Raw genomic sequence first — 15,299 nt, 5'->3', positions numbered from 1 at the left:
ATGGTTTGGGATGTGTGTTGATGTAGGATGGTAGAGTAGTGGCTTATGGGTCTCGACAGTTGAAGACTCACGAGCTTAACTACCCTACTTATGATTTGGAGTTAGCGGCAGTTGTATTTGCCTTGAAGTGTTGGAGACATTACTTGTATGGTGAGAGATTTGAGGTATACTCGGATCATAAAAGTCTCAAATATTTTTTCTCCCAAATGGACTTGAACAACAGACAGAGAAGATGGGTTGAGTTCTTAGAGGACTATAATTTTGACTTGCAGTATCATCCGGGCAAGGCAAATGTGGTAGCAGATGCCTTAAGCCAGAAATCTCGTGGGACTCTGGCCTGTTTGGCTATTCGGAAGTGGAAGATGCTTAAGGATTTGGCAAAGATGGGATTGTATTGTTTTTATGACGATGTTGACAGTGAGCCAACATTCTTGTTTAGTCTTGTGGCTCAGCCTACTCTTGTTGTATGAGTGATTGAGTCACAGAAACAAGACCCGGATTTAGATGCCATTCACGCTTTGATCTCTAGTGGTGAGACAGTGAAAGATTGGACCTTGCATGCAGATAGGGGTCTACGGTTCAGGGGTTTATTAGTGGTTCCCATGATTTGTCGTGAGGACGTCTTACAGGAGTTTCACATTTCCCGCTTTACAATTCATCCAGGTGGTACCAAGATGTATCACAATTTGAGACGTCAGTATTGGTGGAACGGAATGAAGAAAGATGTTGCTTAGTTTGTGGCTAAGTGCTTTACCTGTCAGCAGGTGAAGGCCGAGTATCAGAGACCAGCTGGTTTATTGCAACCATTGCCTGTAGCGTAGTGGAAATGGGAACATATTGCTATGGATTTTGTGATAGGTCTTCTAAGGTCACCAAGGGGCAATGAAGCCGTATGGGTCATCATTGACAGGTTAACCAAGACGGTTCATTTTTTGCCTATTAAGGCAACAGATGATGTAGAGAAGCTTGGTGTACTTTATGTGAAGGAGATTGTAAGGTTGCATGGAGTTCCAGTAACTATTGTCTCATATAAGAATGCCAAGTTCACTTCGAAGTTCTAGGAAGGACTTCAAGCAACGTTTGGTTCAACATTGCATCTTAGTACAGCATTCCATCCACAGACAGACGGTCAGTCGGAGCGTACTATCCAGATTTTGGAGGATATGCTTCGGGCATGTGTACTTGATTTGGGAGGTAGTTGGAAGGATCACCTTCGGCTTATTGAGTTTGCTTACAACAACAGTTATCAAGCAAGTATCCAGATGGCTCCATTTGAGGCATTGTATGGTAGACCTTGTAGGTCTCCTGTTTGTTGGACTGAGGTGGGTGAGACCGCCGCCTTAGGACCTGACATAGTACTCAAGACTACTGAGAAGATTAAGCTGATTAGACAGAGGTTACTTACAGCTTAGAGCTGACAGAAGAGCTATGTAGATAAATGGAGACGACCGTTATCTTTTGAGGTGGGAGATGTTTTTCTATGGGTTTTTCTACGGAAAGGATTGATAAGATTTGGGAAAAGTGGCAAGTTGTCGCCACAATTCATTGGACCGTTTGAGATTTTGGACCGAGTAGGAGAGGTTGCCTACAGACTTGCTTTGCCACCATAGTTGGACAGGGTTCACAATGTCTTTCATGTATCGATGCTACAGAAGTATGAGCCAATCCATCTCACATTTTGAGTTGGGTTGATGTAGACAATGATGAGGATATTTCCTACGAGGAGGGACCAGTTCAGATCCTTAACACACAGCAGAAGGTGTTGAGGAATAAGACGATACCAATGGTGAAAGTTCTTTGGAGACACCACGGAGTCGAGGAGGCTACTTGGGAACTTGAACAGGAGGTTCACTCCAAGTATCCAGAGTTGTTTTCTCCCTCAGGTATGGCTTGATTTCGGGGACAAAATCTTTTAAAGTTGAGGAGAATATAATGTTTGTATCTTATATATATATATATATATATATATATATATATATATATATATATATATATATATATATATATATATTAAAATATTTTTTTTTATGTTAGCTGTGGGGCCCACCTTATTTTAAGGCACATGTGGTTATGGGATGTAGACCCATTTTTCTTATCTCTCATTTCTCTCGCAACTTCCTCTCCTTCTCTATTTTCCTTTTTCTTTTCTTTTTCACATAAGCTTCCACTCTTGATTTCTCCCTCATTTCTTAGTGTTTCTAAGTGTCATTTGCTGCAAAACGGAGAGCACGGTGAGCTCTAAACGTGTGTACCAGCAATTTCAGTTTTGAGCAACCTAGGGAGTCCGAAAATCTTGACCTATTTTGAGGGTTTGTGGTGTAAATTGGGGGTTTTTGCATAACATAGAGGTAGGGGTCTCTAATTCCTACAATTTTGCTCCTTTGTGAATTAATTGTTCTTGATTAGTGTCCTAGAATGCTAAATTATGATGATTGTTCCTTTGTGAATTAATTTTTCTTGATTAGTATCCTATTAGTATTCTAGCATGCTATATTGTGATAATTGTTCCTTAAAGTGCCTTGATTGTATATATGAAATATGTGAGAAGGTATATTTAATTGAATTATAATGTGTAGTTAAGTGAATTGTATGAAAAATAATAATAATAATAATAATAATAATAATAATAATAATAACATGCTTAATGTGTTAGTTTTCCATGCCAATCATGCTTAAGAATTTGTTAGAAATTTTATGTGAAAGCTTGTTAATTATGTGTTAAAAATTCTCTCCATTTCCATTTATGCACACAAGCATTGGGCATGAAAGAAAAGGGAAAGTGTTTTGAAATGAAATTAAAAGGGGATTTTAGGGAGAATTCGATGAAACGGTTTTTGAGAAAAACCCGGTCGCCACGGAGTCACCAAAGGGCCGGTGTGTTAATATAGCCTAGAGGGAACTAGGGAGATTGCCCTAGCATAGTTGAGCTATCTGGGCCCCAAATGACACTGCAAAGGTACCAAAGGTCAGGGACAGTAGCTAATCCTTCTCTCGTGTCGCTGCGGAGTCACCAAAGGGCGGGTTATATTAACAGTTTGTGAAGTGATGATGTTTTTTCTGAAAATGGGGAGTGACATGCATAACATTGCATTCATTGCACAAAATTTATTTGCTTTGAACTTAGAATTGATATTGTGTTTTCCCGGCTTTGCATGACCCCAAATTCCTATTGTCTTATTCCTTATTTGGATTCACTAGGACACAAGAGGTGTGTCTTAGGCACCACCTACTGAGCAATGTTGCCCACCCCTTTTATTTAACATTTTTTTACAGGAAACGGGAAAGAAGTGGCGGATGACATTCTACCACAGACTTAGTATGGATTAGGAGGTTATTTTGTTATTTTTGTACTTGGGTCACTCTATTTTTGTAAGACTAAGCATAATGTATTTTGTATGATGACTTATGGACTTTGAATATTATAATTATACCTATGGGCCTGTAAAACATAGACATTTGATCTTAATCTTGTATTTTGGGACTGTAATTATGATACTTGGATGATATAGTATGTGGTTATACCACCATGCAATGTATTAGATGTTTATTGTGTTGGGACTGGTTAAAAATGCTTTTAAAAAGGTTTTTGTAGGACGATTTTTACCGGAGGTCATGCCGAATTTTTTTTAAAATTTTGGCATCAGTTAGGGTCGTTACATTTATCTTCATACTTTGTGGGAAGGGTTTGATGATGCTGATGATTCTTTTTCTTTGGCATCTTTTATTTACTGGCAATTGTGGAAGTGTAGGAATGATTGGTGTTACAACACGAAGAAATGGAATCCACCTGACATTTTAGATCAAGTTATGATGCAATATTATGAATTTTATGCTTTGGCGCGACAGGATAAAATTCATTATTTGCCTCATAGTGATCTTCAACCAATTCTTGGCCATTGGAAAGCTCCTAACATGGGTTATTTGAAGCTTAATGTGGATGCATCGTATTGTACCAAGTCTATGCTATGTGGAGGTGGAATGGTGTTGCGAGATCATCGTGGCCGAGCATTAAAGGTTAGTGCCGTGTGCTTCCATAATATTGGTAATGTTGTAGTTGCATAAGCTATCATTCTAAATGAGGGGTTGAAACTCATGTTAAGCTGGGGCTGCAATGGTGTTGTGGTGATTGAGGGTGACTATAAAAACGTCTTGTCCCTAAATCCTACCAATTCTTTATCTGCTTTTGTGTGTGTTGATGTTTCACAATTAGTGCATCAGTTTTCTAAGTGTCAGCTATCTTGGTGCCCTAGAGTTTGTTATAGGGTAGCTCATGCCTTGAGTAAATGGGCTGCTCATTACCAAATAGGGGAGTTTGATTGGGATGTTTGGCCCCATGGTTGTTGGAGGCACTGTCTGTAGATTGTTTTAGTTCTTGATTTCTTTTGTCTATGACAAAAAAAAATATATATATATAAAAAAAAAAAAAATCACTGTTAATGCGGAGGGAAAAACCCTAGCCAATGGGAATGTGACAGTTTTACAATGAAGGGACTTTACTATTTGTCTGAAACATGTCAATCCTTGAATCGGATAGGCCAAAAAAATTAGGCCGGATGCATTAGAGAACATTCGGCCCAATCCCTTCCATCCTCCTAGATCATTGTAAAGAGGATTCGTAGGCCCAGCAAAGGCTTGAACCTTAGTAAGATTTTGTACCCTAATGGATAGGGTCCAAAAGGCCCAATAAGTATTTGTGTATTTTTCAGAAGTTGTTTTATAAAATCTTGGAAAGGTTTATTGGAAGGAAATATGAGGAAGAGAGCATTCATTAACCCTCTTATGATAATATATTGGTTGAAATGATTTGCCCATTAGTGAGAGAGAAGAAAGAGAAAGGGGCATCACGGTTAACTTGTGTAGTCTAAGTTTAGAATTTTAATGTGCGGTGAGTGTGGTGACTACCGTAAAAAAATTATTATATGATCCCGATTAATCATTATATGACACATTAGTAAAAAATTGAATAAAACTTACATATCTCTGACACATTGGTTAATGTGTCGCATGGTGATTGAATTGGTCCAGGTACCATTTAATAGTTTCTCTCCGTTTATTGGTCAATAAATATTTCTTTTAGTTTTATCTTATAATTTACCTTTTTTTTTTTTTTTTTTTTTTTTTTTTTTTTTTTGTGCAGGATTTTTCAAATTTTCATTCAAGAAGTTCCGTCAACAATTTCAAACATTTTGGAATTAGTTCTAATTTTAAAATCCTCTTTTATGTCAATACTTGCTCAAAATTTTGTACTTTATAATTTATTGCCTTTCTTTTACGTAGGTTTTTAACACAATTAAATTACTATCTATTAAGTTTAAAAAAAAAAAAAAAGAATTTTTATATTTCCTTGAACTTTATTAGTACTATATTTATATACTCAATTTGAGAAGACATAATTAGCCTCAAACTGCATCAAGCCGGCTCTGCTCACAAACCCTAGTTTTCTCACCAATCCCGTCGCTTTGTATATCTCTTACCAATCCCAATTGTCCTTCCTATAAATAAATCTCTATGGTAATTAGCCTCAAACTGCATCAAGCCGGCTCTGCTCACAAACCCTACTTTTCTCACCAATCCCGTCGCTTTGTATATCTCTCACCAATCCCAATTGTCCTTCCTATAAATAAATCTCTATGGTACAGTTTTAATGGTGTGGAATGATGATATACAAAAGTTTGGCGTTTTTTCCTCGTACTCTTTCTTCTTCGATCTAATTAACACGGTATTAGAGTCACCAACAAATATAATTTTGCATTAAATAGTTTATTCATTATCAAAATATCATGAATTAAAATTTTTAATATTTTATTTTTAATATAATAGATTGTATAGTTTCAATGTTGATATATTACTTACAAAATTATCTTATACATATTAGCTAATAGTAACAAATTCAACTGTAATTATCATGGCCCCTATCATTAATTGATGAATGTGGTGGTAAATATAAATCATATTATGTAATAAAATAAAAGTGATATATATAATACTATACACAAATAATATATGCCTTCATATTATATAGTCTATGTTTTATATTTATTATATAATATATTATGAATATTCTTATAGTGTTTAATATTTTTTTCCTAAATTCCTATAATATTTAATTAAAAATATTATACGTTTTACATAATTATATTATTTTATAAAAAAATTTATTTATTACAAAAATGTATTTCTTATATAATTTACTAATTTATTATATAATATACTAATTTATTATATAATATAATGTATTTTGATACTTTTAGTTATTTTCTACTTCTTAGTATAATAGGAGTAGTTTGTATATTGTAATATTATATCTTATTTGTGAATTTATCTCTTTTATTATTGGTGTTAAATAGGTATTTTAGTCATTTTTGGTAGCAAGGGTTGCTTCCTTTTAATTAGATGCTCATTATTTTACAAAGTATAATGATAATTGATTATAAAAAAGCAGATTTTATTTTTCGCCTTTTTATAAAATATGCTTATCAGATATAACCATATTTTATAAGCAATAAAAATAATATGGGATGAATTTACATTTATACTATAATTAATTTTTTTTATTCATTAAATTTGCAAAAAGTATTAAAAATAATGTTAAATGGTTTTTAAAAATTCAATATAATTCACTACAAAATCATATTTATTGAATTATGTAACAGTCCATTTTGGGTCCTATATGCTGGGTCAAAAAAATCCCTCAACACAAAGATTACACTAAGAGCAAATCCACCAACAAATAAACATCAAATAAAAGTGGTTCAGAAAATATAGTAAGCAAATATTATATATTATATATTATTAATCAAAACCAAGAGGTAACAATATTTGATTATTTTAGATTGATATGAGAGAGACAAAATAATTTTAGCTACGAGTTTGGCTTCAAATTTATTCAGCATTGACGGCAATCTTCATCCCAGAATCACAATCCCCCGCAAAATCAGATATGAAGTAATTTTGTCCCTCTGGAAGGGTTATCGCGTCCAAAAAAAAAATTTAAGGAGTGAGGATAAAACAAATTATTACCAAGTTTGTCACCGGCTTAAAGTGTTTGCCATTAGGCCAATTACTCACATTCTGGTTCGAGTTCCAACCTGCACCGCCATTAACTAAATAAGTTACCCCATGGACCGGCTCAAAGTGAACCAGAAGTTATAACTATAAGAGTGAGAAGTTGTGAGGATGCAAAGTACTGACAAATGCTAGTCTTTTTTATTTTTATTTTTTTATAGGAGGTTGGTGAGAACTATACTGGGCAACTCGGGTTTGAAAAATATGAAACGGGCTTATTAATTATGATATTACAATGCATTCTCCCTGGATCTTATATTAGTTGTTCATTTAATGAATATAACTTTTGTAATTAATTTATTATTTAAAAGGGATAATTTTATCTTTCGAAAATAATATCACTCACGTTATAAAAGTTTGTTCTGTTTTTAACTCACGCTCCAAAAGTTTGTTCTGTTTTTAACTCACGCTCCAAAAGTTTGTTGACAAGAAGGTCAGACCACTTTTTATATGTAAAAAGATATTCTTACCCTTTAACTTTGGTTTGACCCACTATATTATTTCTTTAAGGATTAAAATTACATGTTTATTCTCATTTGACTTTAGTTTGACTATTCAAATGACATGTTTACCCTTCTATTTCCATATACTAGATTACTGTTGCTGCAAGTCTTCAAGCATACCTGAGGCTGGACGGTGGTGACTCATTGCTACACTTCCAAGCCAAAATCATCCAACAAAACTTGTCTCTACCAATAATCTTCATAATACCCACCAAAACAACAGGAATACAAAATCAATAACAGTGAAGCTAAAAACCAAGCAAGGAACTCTGCATCTAACATTCTCAAAGAAAAAAAACAAGAAATAAATAAATAAATAAAAATGAACTTTTCAACAACAGATAAATCAAGCTACATGCCTAATTACTAAATAAAAGGGGTTTTGGTGGTGGGGGTCGCCTTGATCGATGCGGCGGCGGTTGTGGGGGTGAGTGGTGGTTATGTGGATGATGGTTGCGCTGTTGATTTTACTGGTGGTTGTTGAGATTGGTGGGTCATTCGCCAAAGTTGATTTCAGCAGCGGTGACGATCTGCAACGACAGTGGCGACGGTGATGACTTGTGGCGAGGATCTGCAGACCTACAACACCAGCAGTGAAGTTTTGCGGCGTTGGTGGTGACGGCAATGGCAACACAGAGCACCAACTGAGCCAATTCAATCAAGTAGCCCAGTTTCCGTTAATTACTCTCCACTGTCGGTGGGGTTGTTGAGAGTGCAGAGGCTGAACCAACCGGAGTAGAGCATAATTGTTCAAACCATTAACGGAAAACCTTCAGTACCTATCCACGAGCTTCACGCAGGCGAAGATAGGCCCCTAAACCCAACTACGGCTAGCTTGAGCAAAATGAAAACCTAACAGAAACGCTCCACCTCTTTTTCTCTGTGTTTATTCCGGTGACCCAACAAAGTTCATAACCATTACTGAGCTCCATCATAAAGACCCTGATGCATTTCAGTTCCAATTCATGTGTGTTCCGTCCGGTGATTTTTTTGTTCCAGTGGTCCTAAAAGAATTGGGATAATAATATATTCGTTAATTGGGATATATATATATATATATATATATATATATATATAGTTAAAATTGGGTTCCTGTAATCATCGTTCTGGGTTATATATATATAAGTCCATATAACTGGGTTTGGAGGTCGTCGGAATAGGTGGTGGTGGGGAGGGCCTCCCATCTTTCCGATTCTCCTTCAAAGGAGATTTGGATGAAAGATTCGAGGGTAGTGATTGTTGGTAGAAGAACTAGAAGTTCTAACCATCAAAATTGGGGTTTTAAAATTGAACAAATCAAATTAGAGTTTCGAAATTGCAGACCTCAAATTAGAAATTGGGGTCTGTTGAATGGCTTGGGCAGTGGTGCGGTGGTGGGTTGCCGGAAACTCCATGTCCATGTCCCTCCGCCGCCGCCTGAGCTGCCGTTCCACCTCTCAGTCCACTGCATCGCTAGCCTTGATATACTACTTGCTCGCCACACCACAGAACAGTGCTCGCCGTCGGTCAGATTCTTGCCAGTCGCTGTTCCTTGCTCGCTGCTGCTCTTCACGCCGTTTACTCCGTCATCGCCGGTAAGTCAATTCTTGCAATAGAGATGGGAGAGGGAGCGTATGGAGATGTTTTGGGGTTGAAAGGGTATAGAAGTCATTTGCATTATCTAAAATTTTGGTATAAATGTAATTAAAAAATTAGTGGCAAACATGCCTTTTCTCGTACTTTTAACGGAGACAGTAACAGAAAAGCAAAAATGAATCTAAGTGATGGTTATTCTCAAAAGTTGTTTTAGACGATATTTAGCCAAACTTAAAGAAATATCACTAAAATTATCACTAAAATTATCCCTATTTAAAATTATCATTTTACCGTTTCGAATTTGAATATATATAAATTTTATTAAACATGGGTGGAGTGTGGATGTCATTACATCATGTTTTGAAAAGTATGAAACGGGCATATTATTTATGATATTACAATGCAGTTTCCCTTAATCTTATATTAATTGTTCATTTAATGGATATAACTTTTGTAATCAACGATTAGTGGTCCAGCGGTATCAATCTCTTATTTTTCAAAGAAAAGTCAGGAATTGTGTATATGAATACTAAGAAAAAATATATATATAACTTTTACAATTAATTTATTATTTAAAATTATCAGTTTATCGTTTCAAATTTGAATATATATAAATTTTATTAAGTGTGGGTGTCATGTTTGGAAATATCATTACTTAATGTATATAATAAATTTTTTTTTTTTTTTTTTTTTTTTTTTTTTTTTAAATTCCAATGGTATCTAAGGAAAGTTGCATTTAACTTGCGTGGACTTTTAAGTAGCCTCTGTAAGACAACTATTTTGTTCTAGCCTCTGTAACTCTCACAAATAGTGATGCTTCAAAGCAATTTAGACTATGTCCCAAAGATTTCCATATTTCTTTTTATTAATTAGAGTAATCTATTGCGGGCTCTCTGTCTTGCTAGCTCCCCTATTTAAGCGTGCACGAATAAAATATATATCTATATCTATATTTATATCTATATACCCTATAAAAGTGTATTCGATTTTAATTTTTTATATATATTTTAAATTAATTTTTTTAATTTACAAAAATATTATACTTTCACGTTTCCTTTTTACACACTGTTTTTGTTTTCTTTCTTTCTTCTTTTTTCCGAAAGAGTCGACGTTTCCTTTTTTTAAAAGCTATCAACAGTTAAGATGCCTTTCTTTTTACACACCGTTTTTGTTTTCTTTCTTTCTTCTTTTTCCCAAAGAGACGACGCTTCCTTTTTCTAAAAGGCATCAACATTTAAGATGCGTTTTTACTTTTATATTTGAAAGAGACGTCTATTGCGAAAGGTTGTCGGTCGCTTATATATACCTACGAGTTATATGATCTCAAAACAAAAAAAAAATTCTTTCATGTTATCTTCTTCTCTGCAAAAACTTTTTTTCATTTTCAGGCCAACATTATAAGTGCACTATACCTCTTAAATAAATTATATATTGAAGTTACAATTCTTCTCTCCTCTAAAAACTTTTTATGTCTCTGTATTTTTTATATTTATTTATATTTTCTTCTATATCACATTATTATTGAAATATTTTAGAGTTTCTTTTACATATAACTTTTATTCAATATACTGTAATTATTACATGAAGAGTTTCTTTATAAAACTATCTCTATCCTTCTATGTATATACATTTTTGTCGTTACTTCTCAATAAGTTAAGAACACTGCCAATAGTAGATATAGTCAATGTTGCGATTTTTTATTTATAGATAACAATTTATGATTATGATATAATTTTAATGTTTCTGATTATCTGTAATTTTTTTTATTATTTTGAAGTATCGTACAAGAAGTGTTATATTTAAAATATAACTGTTAGAGTGACAGATATCATAAAAACACAATTAAAATAAGTGTTTCAATTGAAAAAGGTCACTAACTCATTATTTGGGTGTTCATAATTGATCAATTTTATAAATGACCTGCCAAATAACAAAAAACACAATTAAAATAAGTGTTTCAATTGAAAAAGGTCACTAACTCATTATTTGGGTGTTCATAATTGATCAATTTTATAAATGACCTGCCAAATAACAAAAAACACATGTAAAATAACTAAAATTATAATTAAAACATTGATAAAATAGTCAAACACTAAATGGATTATGATAGAGAAAAAAAAACAAGATATATTATAATTGTGATGAGTTGTGTATTTTAGAATTTTTTTTTTAAAACAAGATATATTTGTGTAATGTATAATGTTATACTAAATTTTTGAATTCATGAAATATGGTAAGGAGAGGTGGGGTTCCCATTTTTCTTAGAAGTATGAAATCTTATTTGCTATTCAATTTGAATTTTTCTTCTTCTTTAGTCTGTCATAATATGACCTAGGAGTATTGCCGCAATAATTTTGTGATAATAATAAAAATAATAATAATAATAATTTCCATCCAACTTTTTTTTTAGCTATGTCACACTTGGTACTCATTTGTCCCAATTGGCATGTTGCACATGTTCCTTGCATCATTTATGTGATAGACCTACGTATTAATAAATTCTTCAAACTATACATAATAAGTACTATTAATAAAGGTGGTGATATATGATAATTATACTATGCAATATTAAGATTCTACATAGTTATTGATAAACACTATTTGTACTTACTGTTATCTTTTTAGATATGTATGTTTTCTTTAGTAATTCATTCTTTCTTTATTATACTGTGTTCCGAATGTTTTCTTTATAACTTACGATTTAGTGGCATCAACACAGACAAACCAAGGAAAACTTAGTTAAAAAAAAAAAAATTCTTCTATTCTGAAGCTGATATTTATATCTAAGACCTTGGAATTTATGCTATATTTTGGATACTGAACTTTTTTATCTATAAATTTCTATGTATTTTTTTAACTATACCGATCAAAAAATTTCTATGCATTTTTTTTCTTTCTCATGTATCAATAATCATATACTGACTTTCTTTATCACTTCAAAGTTTTATTTTTTAAGTTATTTATTATTGATTGTTTACGTAACTTATATATATATATATATGACTTTTAAAAGGTGTGTTTGTTGTTAAGATTGTAACTCATTAAGTAGTTTAGTTATATATATATATATATATATATATATATATATATATTGTTTACGTAACTTTTATATATATATATATGACTTTTAAAAGGTGTGATTGTTGTTAAGATTGTAACTCATTAAGTAGTTTAGTTATATATATATATATATATATATATATATATATATATATATATATATAACTAAACTACTTAATGAGTTACAATCTTAACAACAATCACACCTTTTAAAAGTCATATCCTTAATGCAAAACACTTATAATATTTTAATAATTAGACAGAAAGATGATTAAGACCCTCATATAAATCATGTTATTAGTTATGTGACTTTTTTAAATTCTTCATATTAATAGTTATCACTCAAAAAATTAATAATAATTATAATTAAATTATTTTCTATTTGTATACAATTTTATTAATTAAATATTAACTTAAATAAGTTAATAAAAAATAATTAAAGAGATTTTAAATTTACATTATTGTTATTAATAAGTTTAATCTGAAACAACACATCAATTATTGAAGGGCACGAACGTTCATATAAATGACACAATCTTTCATTAAGGACACATATGTCGGATAAAATAGTAAAATAATAGTTGTCCAATATATTCAATACAACAACTAAAACTAAATGATCATGAAGTAAATAACAAGATTAACATAATATTAACAAAGGAGAAATTAGAAAAAGTCGCATCACCATTCTGGAAAAATGAACCAAAAAAAATTAAATACCAATTAAAAATGATTTTTCTACTAAAAGGAGTCATTGTGATAAAAAAATATTATTAGTTAGTCAATTTTTCGTGATAAAAAATATTTTCTTTTTTCATTTTTTGGTTTGGAAGATTCAAAATTAAAGTTAATTTTATTTTATTTTGAGATAAAATAATATATAAAATACAATTATTTATCCAAAATATAGATTTTTATTTACGTGCATTGCACATGTCCATTCTCTAGTACATTATAAAAGTGTATTCTGTTTTGATTTTTTATATACATTTTTAAATAATTTTTTTAATTTACAAAAATATTATACCGACGTTACCGTTTTCAAAGAGTTGTCACATTTCTCTTTATTAACTGTCACTTTTTTTATTTTTTATTATTTTTATTTTACTTTCCTTTCTCATTTTATTATTTTTTTTGGCAAAAAATTCTTGTCTTAAAAGGAGTTTCTCTCAATTAAACATCAAATCGATGCAACTTTTTTTTTTTTTTTTTTTAACATCTATTCGGCTGGATTTTGACGTCTAAACACACGTCGGTTTAAGATTATATAATGGGCGGTTGACATTCAGATTTCTCTATGTCATTCTATCTCTTTGGTTATTTCCTATAAATTGTTAAAAATATTTTTCTTATATGTTCTATTGCAACTTCAAATATATTCAAAAAAATTCGTATTTGGTTGAAGCGCATGCCATAACTCAAGCTTTATATTTATTGAAGGTATGTTTCAATTTGAATTTCGGTACAAATTTGATCAAAGTTAATCAACACCCATTCGTTTTTTGCAGGTAAGTTTTAATTTGAATTCTATACCAACCAATTTCCAACCTTTTTGATAAAAAAAGCCATACAATTTTTGTTTTTACTTTTAGCCTATGATTACATCTGTTTTAGGCTGCACTATTGAGAGATAATAGTTCTGTTGTTTGTCAACATTGTTTCTTGTTTTACATAGATCTAGCCAAATTTAACATCCAAGTCTTTTTACATTTTTTCTTTAGAATTTTTAAAAATAATTATTATTATTTTGGATGCAGAAATTAGAATATTCTGTTAAAACTACAACCGTAATCATCCACTGCATCTATGAAGTATATATATTTTTTTAGTCCGAGTCTTAAAATTTTGGTTTAAAAATTTTAACCCTTTAACACAATACTTGAAACGTCATGTTTCTATATATGTGATTTAGTGAAACTGAAACACCAGTTATAATGTAATTGTAAAAGTTATATCCTTTGGTTGGAACTCATTTGACCTTGATGATAAGAGACGGATATATCAAAGCTCTGTAGATAAGTTAGAAAGTTAGGACAGTGCTTGGGAAGGGATAAACAAGATGATGATTGAATATGTTTAGAGAGGACGAGCAAATAAAACGGCGAGAGTAGATAGAAGGTTTTCTCTCTGTGGTTGGGATGGAAAATCTATATCGATCAATTTCGTGCCAGTTCTTATAACGGAAGCTTGGCAAGGCTTTCCTTTCAAAAGGAGGTATGAAATTGATATTGATGCTACTTAGTGAGTTAATGGTGAAGGATTCCGATAGTTATTAGTTCCATGCCTTTTTGACTTGTTAGTGTTTTTAATTTAACCGTAACAAAATTTAAAATGAGTATTATTATTATTATTATTATTATCTATTCAAAATGAAAATAGTTTTAACAGATGTGACTTTCTACTATTTTTCAACAGATTCCTGTCCCTAACATTAATTAATAAAATTAGAGACATAAAATTCAAAATTACCTTAAAAGTAATTTACTCCAAAACAAATATTGTTCAATTCAAAATTTAAATCAAATTAAATAACTAAATGGAACAGAGTTCCAAAACAGAAACAATAAAGCACTTATGAAACAAAATATGACAGAATAAACATGCTTAAAACAAATTTTCAGAATATGTTTGTTGCTAGAAAACCCAAATCTAAACACACACAAGGACATCGCCTAGAGCAATTTTTACTGTTAATTCAGAGTTGACACAAGGTATCGGTGATATGTAGGAGTCCTTATATGAGTATAATTATTCAACGTCATTGTTGTATTTCAGCATAGCATCATTCATTGATTGTGTTCAAACTCATCTATATAAGTTACCATTTTCTATCTCAGAATATCCGTCATTTTTTTTTCTTTCTCAGAAACTCCTAAATTCAATTGAGACCTACTATTCCAAATTTTACCACTATACAAACCTACAACCATAAAACTATACATAAATATTTCATTCGAGTCTTTTACTGCGAATTTTTTTTTGTATAGAGAAGAATCTTTGGAAATAAAAAAACATAAGAGGTATACAGAGAGGGATTAAAAAGCCATAGGTAGTTGGATTCAAAGCCTCGTTGTAATGTCTTGTGGTTTATGAAAA

At 31.6% G+C, this 15,299-nt stretch overlaps 1 long non-coding RNA gene across 1 annotated transcript; it reads right to left on the bottom strand.

Moving 5' to 3' along the window:
- Window positions 1-7,739: 7,739 nt before the first annotated feature.
- Window positions 7,740-9,246, bottom strand: LOC132274425 (uncharacterized). The gene is made up of 2 exons (XR_009470419.1): window positions 8,892-9,246; window positions 7,740-8,572 (listed from the first exon to the last, which is right to left on the bottom strand). It is a non-coding gene; the product is annotated as an uncharacterized LOC132274425 (long non-coding RNA).
- Between the last annotated feature and the right edge of the window lie 6,053 nt (window positions 9,247-15,299).

The sequence above is a fragment of the Cornus florida genome, unplaced genomic scaffold (genome assembly GCF_030987335.1).
Source record: "Cornus florida cultivar Cherokee Brave unplaced genomic scaffold, ASM3098733v1 CherokeeBrave_3.0.0_Hap2_Chr09, whole genome shotgun sequence".
Lineage (NCBI taxonomy): Eukaryota > Viridiplantae > Streptophyta > Magnoliopsida > Cornales > Cornaceae > Cornus > Cornus florida.
The sequence above is the reverse complement of the archived record's forward strand: the minus strand, read 5'-3'. Positions and strand labels throughout refer to the sequence as shown.